Source organism: Tachypleus tridentatus, chromosome 4 (genome assembly GCF_004210375.1).
Source record: "Tachypleus tridentatus isolate NWPU-2018 chromosome 4, ASM421037v1, whole genome shotgun sequence".
NCBI classification, from domain to species: domain Eukaryota; kingdom Metazoa; phylum Arthropoda; class Merostomata; order Xiphosura; family Limulidae; genus Tachypleus; species Tachypleus tridentatus.
This window is the reverse complement of record NC_134828.1, coordinates 82,014,936-82,028,053: the sequence shown is the minus strand read 5'-3', so window position 1 is coordinate 82,028,053 and position 13,118 is coordinate 82,014,936.

The window sequence follows — 13,118 nt, the reverse complement described above, 5'->3', positions numbered from 1 at the left end:
ATTTCTTTCCTCTGCTGTGCCAACTCGACTGTTTTGGTTTTTAAAACTACAAAAATAACTTAATCAAACATCTTCGTCACTCGAGAAATAAAAATTACTCACCACAGCTCTGTAAAAAACTCTTTACCAACTAACACTAACATATACAAAATGGAAAAACAATTTCATAAACAAAAATCACTACTGTGCTACAAAAATCACTTACTTCTTCAGGAGAAGGCAGCCTAATAAAGTGTATCCACAGAAAACAAGAATGAAAAAAATACATGAAAATATCCTTCAACAGAGAATATATATATATATAAACACATGAAATAAAACCCTTTAACAAAGAAAACTACAGGAAATGCAGAACGAAATCTTTTAACAACAACAATTATCTCCTTCAGGAGGAGACATCTAAAAATAATACCTTAACTAAAATATTTTTTACACAGTTAAAGCTCGCCTTAAATGATACAGTGGTATGTCTGCTGACTTACTAAGCAAGAAGCCGGGTATCGATTCTTGGGGTGAGCGCATTAAGGCGTGCGCTTCGTAATCTGAGGGTGACGGGTTCGCGCCCGAGTCGCGCCAAACATGCTCGCCCTCCCAGCCGTGGGGGCGTTATAATGTGACGGTCAATCCCACTTTTCGTTGATAAAAGAGTAGCCCAAGAGTTGGCGGTGGGTGGTGATGACTAGCTGCCTTCTCTCTAGTCTTACACTGCTAAATTAGGGACGGCAATCACAGATAGCCCTCGAGTAGCTTTGTGCGAAATTCCAAAACAAAACAAAAGGGTGAGCAGACCATAGATAGATTGTTGTATAGTTTTCGTGCTTAACTTTCAACGACAAAACGAGACACAGTTAAAAAGAAAATACAAAAAAGGAAAAATTGTACGTTATTACTAGAAACCGCACTCTATGCCGGCATGACCAGGTGGTTAAAAGTGTTAGACTCGTAATCCGAGAGTCGCGGGTTCGAATCCCCGTCGCAGCAAACGTGCTCGCTCTTTCAGCCGTGGGGGCGTTATAAAGTGACGGTAAATCCAATTATTCATTGGTAAGAGAGTAGCTCAAGAGTTTGCGGTAGGAGGAGATGACTAGCTGCCTTCCCTCTAGTCTTACACTGCTAAATTAGGGACGACTAGCGTAGATGGCACTCGTATAGCTTTGCGCAAAAGAAGAAAAACAACAATAAACGCTTTTAAAGTATCTAAGCAAACGATGAAAGTAATATCACAACCGTGGATAGTTTACCAACTTTTCAATGTAAGACCTGAAACTCTACTATATTCCAATCACTACCATCTGGTTATTATAGGAATAAAGCTCAGGTCTGGTAGGATAAACATGCAAAGCAGATATCCACACTAGTGACTAACTAAAAGTAAGCATTGTTTGGATGCTGACCTAGCTATTCTGACCATGGAAAGATATGACTTCCGACATCTCAGTTTCTTTGTGACTTTCTTCAACTACAACTTTATCACAGAGCATAGATATTCCACTGATGAAGGGAATATTTCTTTCCTCTGGCATTAAATGCATTGTAACTGTCGTTGTTCTAAAAAAAAATCTTAGAAATATGAATTTTCATACTAAAAAAGACATTTATATTCAAGACAAGCAACATTTTATTTATAACACAAGAGGACACGTATAAACGTTTTATAATTCTATCTCTAATCTACCTAGACTCTCAACTTTACTCAAACTTCCTATATACTCTTGACTTCCAAACACTGGTAAACAAAGCTCAACTTTAAATGTGTAATTCATTGTTCTATCTCTAAGCTAATTGCAGATGAGTTTAGAAACTCGAACGAATTTTCTATTTATTATGTTACGTATTACGAAGTTAATTGAATGTCGATATGTGTGAAATTTATTATATTTACCAACAAGAGTGATACATTTAGTTTCCTTTCTTAACACAAATATATTTTATTTAATATACAAACAAAAATAAAATTTATAATAACAGTTATTAGAGATAATTATTTACATACAAAAGTTTAAAAATTTACAAATAGTACTAAGTCTTGTCTGGAGTTGAATCTTTTATCGATGGTTTACGATGAGCGAATTAATTCTATGATGATACACAAGTACACGTTTGTGGTCAAATGTGTATAGTTTCCCAATTGATAAACCTTTATCATAGCTATAGCTTCCGATGTTTATAGTATACTAACTGTAAGAAACCATCAATATTGTGAAAACTTTCCCTTGTCGCGTCAAGTTATGAAATTTGGCAATGTTCTCGAAACGTCAGTTGGCAACAATATTTTACTTACACACATAATACATCGTTGAATCTTTCACAAATTTAAAAGTAGGCGGGACTTCTGCAGTACCCATTTAACAATATAAGTTACAGGCATTTCTAAAGATATATTAAACTAAAATATACGTAGATATTAAAATATATATACATTAGTAAATCCGTTACACCTCCCTCCTTGGGAAATGAAAAATTGGCGTTAGACAATTTTAAACTAGGATATTATATATGTACATTGATAAAAACACATTAAATATAATATATTATTAAAGACTGTTTGTTTGTTTGTTTTTTTAATTTCGCTCAAACCTATATGACGGCTATCTGCGCTAGCCGTTCCTAATTTAGCAGTGTAAGACTAGATTGCAGTGGTTCTTAACCTTGTTGGAGGTACTGAACCCCGGAAGTTTCGTATTTGCATTCACTGAACCCTACGTAGTTGGAAAAATAAAATATGATTTTTTTCAAATTCAAAAAATAAGTAGGTATTTTATTAGTGCACAAAATGAACCATGCATCAGTTGCACACAATATCACTGTGTTCAAAGAATAAAACCAACAAAACATGAAATTTCACACAAAAACATAAACATAACTCAATAAATATTTACTGCAAAGCAATGTGACTTTTGCTATTGCCTTTCAGAGACAAGTTCAGAAATGTGCGGCTTCAACTTGGCAAGTGCCACTCTCATATCATTTTCGCAACAATGTTTGTTCCTTTTCTTTGTTTTTATGTCTACAATCCTCGAAAAGGATTGCTCGCAAAGATACGTTGTGAAACGGTATGAGTATCTCAAGAGCTTTCTTAGTAATAAGAGGGTACGCTACGATTTGGTGACACCAAAACGTTGAGAGCGTTGTTGTTCTGGAAAGTTGCTGTTGAACCTAGCTTTGCTGAAGTTCAATGATTTCGTCGAGGTATTCATCATTGGCATCTGCTGTCGCAACACTAAACGTGAACAGCTGTCTCACCCATGCTGGATATGACTCTGGTGGGGAAGTATCCATCGAGAGACTTTGCGAGCTCATCTAAGTGCATAGCAACTGCTTGCTTCAGTTACTCATGTACAGAAATGTCTCTGATTTCAGACACATCTTCGATCTTACTTACACAGTCGTCCAGCAGGGGAAAGTTTGCGAAGTTATCATTTTCTGTTCGTCGTTTCCATAACTGTAGCTTTTTTTGAAAAGCTTTCAAGTTTTCTTCCGCTTCGATGATGTTGACTCCACCGCCCTGCATCTGTTGATTGAGATGATTGAGAGCATTTTATATATTGGCCATGTACGCCAAAATGAGAATGAACTCATATTTTTCGAAGCAATCTGCATGACAGTGTTGGTGCTCTCGCAAAAACAGGGCTAATTCCACACGCTTGGTAAAAACACGATTCAGCACCTTTCCCCGAGATAACCATCGAACGTTAGAAGGGTACAGAAGTACCTTGAATTCAGAGCCCATTTCATTACACAGCTCTGTGAAGATGCAGTGCTTTAGGGCATTATCTCGCACAAAGTTCACACATGCCACTACAATTTTTAATACTTCTGCCAGTTTGAAGGCAAGGTTTCTGTTGCCAACGCATGCCTGTGCAAAACACGGTGCATTACAATGATGTGTAGTGCATTGGCTTTCACCAGCGCCAAAACCAGAGTTTCCAGCATGACAGGAGATCCGTCTGAAGAAACTGCAAAAACCATATCCCACGAAAGATTGTTGTCTCTGAAAAAGTCATCCACAAGTTTCTTCACATCGACTGCCTTGGTTGTTGTTGTAAGAGGCTTACAAAATAAAAAAATCCTCTTTTATCTCGTTGTTTCTCACATAGCGCACGAATACAACAAGCTGGCTTAGATCGGAAACGTCGGTGGTCTCGTCGAGTTAAAGGCTGAATTTTGCTGGGCTTGAAATCAGATCTGCAACTACTTGAGCTAAGATGTCATCGCTCATGTCATCTATTCTGCTGCTGATGGTATCATTTGAAAAAGGAATTTGGGATAACTTATTTTCAACAGCTTTTCCCAACATGATATTCGCCATCCTCAACGCAGCTGGTTTTACGAGTGCTTCACCAATGGTGTGTGGTTTGCCCTGCTTTGCAATCGAGTACGCAACTTCGTACGACGCTGTGAGGATCGGTTTGTCGATGGGTACAAAGCCGAGAACAGGCAAAGTAGCCTTTTCATCGAACCTGGCTCTCTTTACCTTGAATTCAGCAAGCGTTGTGTTCTTGTATTTCTCATCTCCATGCAGCTTCAGGGAGTGTTCTTTTAGTTTTGCCGGTGCTAGACTAGAATTGCTCAACTTGGTATTGCAAATCATGCATTAAGGATGCTGGCTCCTATCATGTTTCGTTATACACGTGAACCCATATTGTTTCTGTTTTTGCTTGGCATAGTTAGTATGAAGGGATTGACAGATTAGGAAAAAATCACAAATGACGCACGATTACTACTGTCACAAGTCGACTGCCAAGCGCATGAAGTTCCCTGCAGCACAGATATTAAGGCCAAGTGATGTGACGTGATCAGTTGCAGCCAATGATGGCAAAGTGAAGCATGGCGTCACGAATCATACCAGTGGGGTGAATGGAACGAAAACACACAATGTGTGTCTTGACCTCCGCCGAACCCCTGAGAATGACTCACCGAATCCCTGGGGTTCGATTGAACCCGGGTTAAGAACCACTGAACGAGAGGGAAGGCAACTAGTCATCACCACCCACCGCCAACTGTTGGGCTACTCTTTACCTACGAATAGTGGGATTAACCGTCACATTATAACGCCCTTACGGCTGAAAGGACGAGCATGTTTGGTTCGACGGGAATTCGAACCCGCAACCCTCAGATTACGAGTCGAGCGCCTTAACCCACCTGGTTATGCTGGGCTTCCATTCTTTAAGAATTATAGAACTTCAATAATCATGACAGTATAAACCACAGTCAATATAAATGACCTTATAATAATAAAATTAATATCACGTAAAAGTATTTAAACTAAAATGTTACCTAAAAGTATTTAAACTAAAATGTTACCTTTTTTACTTAATATGTTAAATAGGCCCGGCATGGCCAGGTGGTTAGGGCGCTCGACAGGTAATATTAGGGTCGCGGGTTCAGATCCCCATCACACCAAATACGCTCGAACTTTCAGCCTTGGGGGCGTTACAAGTTACGTTCAATTTCACTATTCGTTAGTAAAAGAGTAGCTCAAGAATTGGTAGTGGGTGGTAATGATTAGTTGCCTTCTTTCTTGTCTTACACTGCTAAATGAGGAATGGCTAGCGAGCATAGTTCTCTTGTAGCTTTGCGCGAAATTCAAAACAAACAAACAAACAAACATAATCAATAATCACATGACTGAGATGTTCTATGAAAGCTGGCATATGTTTCCAACGAGCAACAGAAATTTTCTGGTCAGGTTTTCCTACTAATTGACAGATATGATAAGTTTTACAAAACAGAGAAACATCTTTACTAATTTTTGGCCAAAAGAAATGTCTCATAACCTTATCATGTGTCTTGTTGGCACCTGAATTATCTCCTGTGAGGAGTCATGAGTACCTTTCAATATTTCAGAATGATACAGTTTAGGAAAACGATTTGATAAACTATAGCTCAATCCTCTGAAGCTGGCAAGTCTGATGTTCTCCAATTCCTCATAAGCACACCATTTTTGAAAAAATAATAATTCAGAACTTTTTCCATTTCATCTTGTGGAAGTGTGTATTTAAACAATGAAGAGATCTGTGAACCCTTTTATTGCCAGGCGATCAATTTACTTCTAGCAAACGGAACTTAATCAGGTGAAACATATCCCTCATGGCCATCACTGTCACTCACTGAAGAATTGTCAATAGGACAGTTATCACAAAATTCTCTTTGGATCCAAAAGTATGAGACAAGTCTATAATATCGTTTCTGAACACGTGTCTCTCATTTGTTTTAGGCTTAATTTCTTAATCTGAGCTCGAGTCACAGCACGCGATGAAAACACATTAGGATTCTCCTGAGCAACATCATTTAGATGAAACAGTGATCGTCTCGCTAATCATTTTGGATTCAGCAACCACTTTTTCCCCAGCCAAATCATTTCCCAACAATAATGATACATCCTTAATGGGCAGAGTAAGTCTTACTTCAATTACAGCTGGATCCTAAACTGGGTCTAATGCTATATAAATGTTATAAAGAGGAATATTAACAAAGCCACCATCAATACCCAGCACAATAACAGATTCACCAGTGGCAAAATTTGAATCTAAGGGCAGTATACCTCTTAATGACAGTGACTGAGTCGCCTAAATATCACGTAGAATATGTATGGGTATGGGATTAGCAGTATCATTTGTCAAAAACACAGAACTGTTTGTTTGTTTTGTTTGTTTTTTTGGAATTTTGCACAAAGCTACTCGAGGGCTATCTGTGCTAGCCGTCCCTAATTTAGCAGTGTAAGACTAGAGGGAAGGCAGCTAGTCATCACCACCCACCGCCAACTCTTGGGCTACTCTTTTACCAACGAAAAGTGGGATTGACCGTCACATTATATGCCCCCACGGCTGGGAGGGCGAGCATGTCTAGCGCGACGCGGGCGCGAACCCGCGACCCTCGGATTACGAGTCGCACGCCTTACGCGCTTGGCCATGCCAGGCCATAACACAGAACTGACAGACACAAAAGTCTGAATTCAACTCTAACTAAAATCAGTTTATAAGTAACCAAATCAACAACATCGGATGATCTGGTGAAATTACGCTCATATGTGGACACGAACGCACTGGGTGTTGCCTCTTTTTCTTTTTCAAACGCCAACAATCGTACATAGCATAATCAGGTGTGTGTTGTTGTTGTTTTTTGTTGTTTTTTTTTTAACAAAAATGGAAGACAAACCTTGATGGTTTTGATGAAATCTTATCGTAATTGTCAGAATATTTCGAACTAGCGGAGCTAGGCTTGTTAGAAGAATCCTCAACTTTAGTGAACTGAACAAATACAGGTTTTTGCCGAGATGACAGAAATTTATTTTTATGAAAAGTATTTTCATGTGTTAAAGTGTAATCAGTGGAAAGAGCAGCTGCTTTCTGTAGTGTTTCAACTTTCTTTTAATCCAAGTAAGTTTTGAGGTTGTCGTTTGTACAGCATTTAAATTCTTCAATTTGTCGTAATTGTCTCAGTTTGTCGATAATATTACACCATCGATTAAAATAAATATCTTTTTCGTAACTAACTTCCATATAAATTTAGCTATATTGTTTGCGATATCCTCGAAACTTTTGATGACCAGCTACTGGTACTAATTCATATGCTCTGAGAATATCTGCTCTAACCTTATCGTAATCCTTACAATCTTCTAGAGAGAGAGCAGCATAAGCTTATGTGTTTTATCAGTTAAAACACTTTGTAATAATAATGACCATTTGTTGGTGGGTCATTCCATGATTTGGGCAGTTTTCTCAAACTGTGGGAAATATTTATTAAAGTAATTTTCATTAAATGGTATTACTTTAATAAATCGATTGAGTTCAAAGTTGTCATTTTTCTTTGGTCGATTGGAATGGAGTTTAATTTATATTTATTTCAGCCTAATTTCTTTCGCAGCTTTGATACGAGCTTGTAAAGCATCGAGACGTTGACTTTCATTTTTAACTTTGATAAGAGTTTGTTCTTCCCCTTTCTCGGCTTCGATACAGACTTGTTTAAGTTTGATTTGTTTGAGTTTTAGCTGGATTTCTAACATATGTTTATTATTCAACTCCATTTGGCTAGAAGAGACACTAGAGCATTTCTCTAACGCTTCCTTAGGCAACAAATCGTATTCGACTGGTATTTCAATAATAGTCTTGTTTAGTTCATTTTTCTCGTCTATTTTTTAACCTCTAATTCTAAAACTGGCGGTTTCGGGCATTTCACTTTTGTTATATTTTTCTAGTTGTTCGGGGGAGGGTAACTCAAAAAAGTTTTGATGATCAAATCCCCTCGACACCGATAAATATAAATTGAATTAAGATTTGAATTTTAATTTAGAACGAATTTTGCTTCTGATTCAGATCTCGAACACAAGTCCCCAAGCTATTGTTGTTACCTGCTATAATTTATCTTGGATGAGTCTTCGATTTATGATGTTAAGTATTACGAGTTCACTTAAAGGGAAATTGTATTGTAATTTAAAAATTAATTGAATGTCAATATGTATCAAATTTATGATATTTGCCAACAAGATTGATATACTCATTTTTCCTTCTCAACACAAATATACTTTAATATACAAACAATAACACAATTTATAACAACGCTTACCCCAAATAATGACTTGTACACAAAAGTTTATAAAATTACAAACAATACTATGTCTTCTATTTGGGCTGTAACTGAATCATTTATCGATGGTTCACGATGAGCGAATTAATTCTATGTAATCTTACTCTGGTATAGCGGTAAGTCTACGAATTTACAACGCAAAGATCAAGGGTTCGATTCCCCTCGATGGACTCAGTTGGTACCCCGATGTGGCTTTGCTATAAGAAAAACGCAAACACAAACACTGTTGGTACACAGGTACACTTCTTTTGACAAGAAGCTAGAGAGCTTCTTCTAAGTGCGTTTTTTCTCGACAAAGACATCTAATTTCCTCTTATAAATACGAACGTCCGAAATTAATTCAATGAAGTTAAACGATTGGTAACATTTAAAATCTATAATTTTTTTTTCTAATCAAATATGTATAGTTTCCCAACTGATAAGCGTTTATCACAGTTATAGCCTCCGACATTTAGAGTATAATAACTGTAACAATCCAATAATATTCTGAAAACTCTCACTTGTTGCGTCGATTTATTAATTTTAGGCGATTTTCTCAAAAGTTCAGTGGGCAACAATACTTTGAGTTTACACTCGAGAAACGTCTACAGATTTAAAGAATAAGCGAAACTTTTGCAAAACACATTTAAAAATATAACTTTCAGACGTTTCTAAAGATATATTAAACTAAAGTATAACTAGACATTAAAATAAATGTACATTAGTAAATTCTGTTACAATCCCGCATACAGTATCTTTCCTTGTAAAAGACCTTCTCCAAATTTCTCTTTGTTATTGGCTTATATAATGTACACATTGAGATTGCAAAGTCTCCTGAACTGGCAGAACCATCTGAACAGGCCATCTTGTAGCTAGAGCCAATGAACATGTGAATTTCCATAAAACCAAAAAAAAATCGAGTAACCTTTATGCTTCCTCTATACAACAACATAAAATATGATATAATAATGATAAAGTATGATATAAACTTAACCTATGAAACTTCAATATCCTCTGCAAAGTCAACACTGCTCTGGAATTACTTGTTTAAAAAAAACAACCTCCACATCAAACATCTTTCACTGACACTGAACACACAGACTTTGTTTAAATTACACATTTTTCACATATGTATAGTATTTTAATCGTTACCAGTTTAATTTTTGTGCTATTGTACTTTAGATTGAATTACTTATTATAGCAATGTTTTTTAGTTAATTACTTATGAATGATGTAATTTTTATTTTGCTTTAGGTACCGAAGATGGAATCTGTCGAACTCTGGAAATATTGATGTATGCCTCCTTGTGTTATAATATTAAGTATCTTAAAATATTCGGAAAAGTGTGAAAAGTGTGTTGTGAGAATAAAATTCTCACAATTTACTGAAACACTGGGTACACCAAATTTACATTTATCAAGTTTAGTGACAGTTTTATAAACTTTTTTTTTAAATGATTTCCCTTCACTCACATTTCAAATAAAATCCAACTGAAATTCTATGAGCCATCACTCATGAAACATGGATCAAATTGTTTTAGTTTTAAATGGGTACAAGTCTATTTGCTACTCTCATCTCTCTCTCAAGTTCCATTACCTCCTGAATGTTTCAACGTCAAAATTCTGTTATTATTTGTACTTTTATTAATAGAACCAAATAGTACACTGTTTCTTCATATACTTCCTCACTGGGCAGTACCCACAGTTAACTTCATAATTTAGTCTTACCATCCTAATAACATTCCCTGTATTTTTATTCAAAAAGTGCTTTTAAGTTGAGTTCCCAACCAATTTATTTTATATTTAACAACACTCATGAATGACTTAATAAAGTTTCATATGTATGCAAAACCCCATACATATATATATATAATCCCAAACGTATACTAATGTATACGCAAGTTTTCAACAGGCACATAACATAGAAGTCAACAAACGTTATTTTCATGAACTACTCGTCAGTAGTTTTGGTCTGGTAATGTGCTAACACGAGTGAGCGATGAAACTAAACATTGCTTTAAAGGCTTTTTGAAATAATTAATGAAATTTTGCAAAACCACACTATTCGGCCAAAATTCCCATTGCTAGAATTAATATTCATTCTGTCACTAGCTTCTACATAAACACCTCTTCAAAATACATATTCAACGTTAATGTTCTACTAAAATTCAGTCACTAATCCACTTTCTACCTGTGTAAGGAACAGAGAACTCCCTCACTGTATACTAAAGGGTCATATACAGTTATTTATACAGTAATATTCTCTAGAGAAATATGGACTTTAATACGGGAACATAATTTTTACAACCTGTTGCATTATCATTTTACAATTTAATATAATTCAATTGCTCAAAAAGCAAGTATCAAAATTATTTGTTATTTGTTGAGAAACCAATGACTATCTTGACTTTCAGATGTCAAGTGGTCATCACAAAAATGGCATCCTCACTTTCTCAGATTAATTGAAAAGTAAGACATGTAATATCCTTTACATTTTAAATTCCTCAACGAACAACCACCCTAACTTTGATAACTGAATGAAATATCACACAATGCAGTGTATACATCGTAGTGTAAAACACCACCTCGTACCTCAGAAAGCAAGGGATGCTACCTCTTTTCAGTTATTGATCTTTTGACCATTTGACCATCCAAGATGTCACGATCAAGTGTTTGTTGCAAATTATAGTTTGTTTTGTTTTGAGTAACACCAACTAATAGCTCAACAAGTATATATCATAAAGCTCTTTCAGCTATTGCTATCTCAACCAAACAACTCTTCTAACTATAGCAACCAAGTGGAAGATTCCACAAGGTGAATCTCACTCAATAGTTTGAAAAGGATCACTACTACTTTCCAATCAGTGAGTTTGCAAATCAGCGAGTGTCTTGACTGCTGGCTGGTCAGACAGTCAGTCTCCGCCATCACAATGAGGAGGTAATTGTTGGTTTTTGAAATTACCACTACAGCTTTCCTCTCTATCATTAGGTGCTTCCTCCTCTGGCCACTTGGAAACGGGTTGGTTGGTTTGGTATTTTATGGCACAAAGAAGCTAGGCTATCTGTGCCAAACATACGGTAAAATGTTTAAATTTAAAGTAAACTTAGTAAAATTCATAAAAGGAAATTAAGGTAAAACAAAACAAAGTTTAAAATAACAACATAAACAGCATTGAAACCAATGTTTACATCTAGTCTACAGCAGTAAGAGGAAAACTACAGTAATACAAGTTGTAAAGGACTTTCCGTAGCATAACTGTAATTATCATAACTCGTCAGGAAAACTAACAGGTAAGTTAAAAAACCACTGTCAGTCAAATGAAGTTGGCCTTTCTAGTCCTGGTTCTGAATTAGTTGACGTTATAGCCATTTTCAGAAAGCAAAATTTTAATAACTCGCCAGGATGACTAACGGGTAGTTCCAACAGCAACGTTAGTCATCTGAAGTTGGCCTTTCAAGTCCTGTTTTCGAGTTATTTAACGTTACGGCCATTTTCTAATTTCAAATCGAACTAGATAGACGTTGATTCTTAAAAGGTAATCACATTAAAAAAGGTCTAATGTGTAAATTAAAAAAATACTTAAATAGCATTAAAAAGATGAATAGCCTTTAAAAAACTAAAAACATTTCCAAGGTGGACAGTGTCACCATCATCAACAACACTGTCTAATGTTATGGATAAAACTTGGGGCAGAACATGTTTAAGAAATGGTGCCATCGTTGAGGGTCATAAAGATGGCAAGACAGCAAAATGTGGCTTATCGTGACCTGAGTGTTACATAGACAACACATTAGTGAATCAGTCCCATATAAAAGAAAACAATGAGTTAATAAATTTTGACCAATGCAGTCCAGTTAGAACAACTTCCTCTTTCCAATCCTTACGGAAGCAAGACGGCCGACCTACAATATAGAGTTTTATTTGGAAAAGATTGTTTTCACATTGCTCATTCCATGTCGACTACTAACTAATATGTAGCCGAGCCTTGAATACAGGACCACAGTCCATGTATGGGACAGGCACAGCAGTGATAGTGCCAGAGCAGATAGATTTTGCTGCAGTGTCGGAGAGCTCGTTCCCACAAATACCAACATAGCCCGGTATCTAGAAATACTGGATAGAAGTAGATGTTAAAGAGAAATGGGCCATTTGGTTTTGAACATCAGTTAGAAAATGGTGTAAACTAACGTGAAACGATTCCAGGGCTATTAAAGAACTAAGCAAATCAGTATAAATAGTGCTGTTTAAGTGCTGCTTTGCTTCTATGTGATCCAGGGCAAGAGAAATGGCGTATAGTTCAGCAATAAACACAGTTGTAGAAGGGATTCTGCACACAACCACAACAAACCACGACAGAGCCCAAACAGTCACCTGATTTCGAACCATCTGTATAAATAGGAATGTAAGGATGGTTCGAAAGATATTCAGCAAATAGCAGACAGTATTTCCATTTAGGGGTCTTTTTTTTCTCAGGTGACTTAAAGATAGGTCACATTTGGGGACTGTGAGAAGCCATAGTGGGATGGGCTGACCAGTGAATACAGCAATGTAAT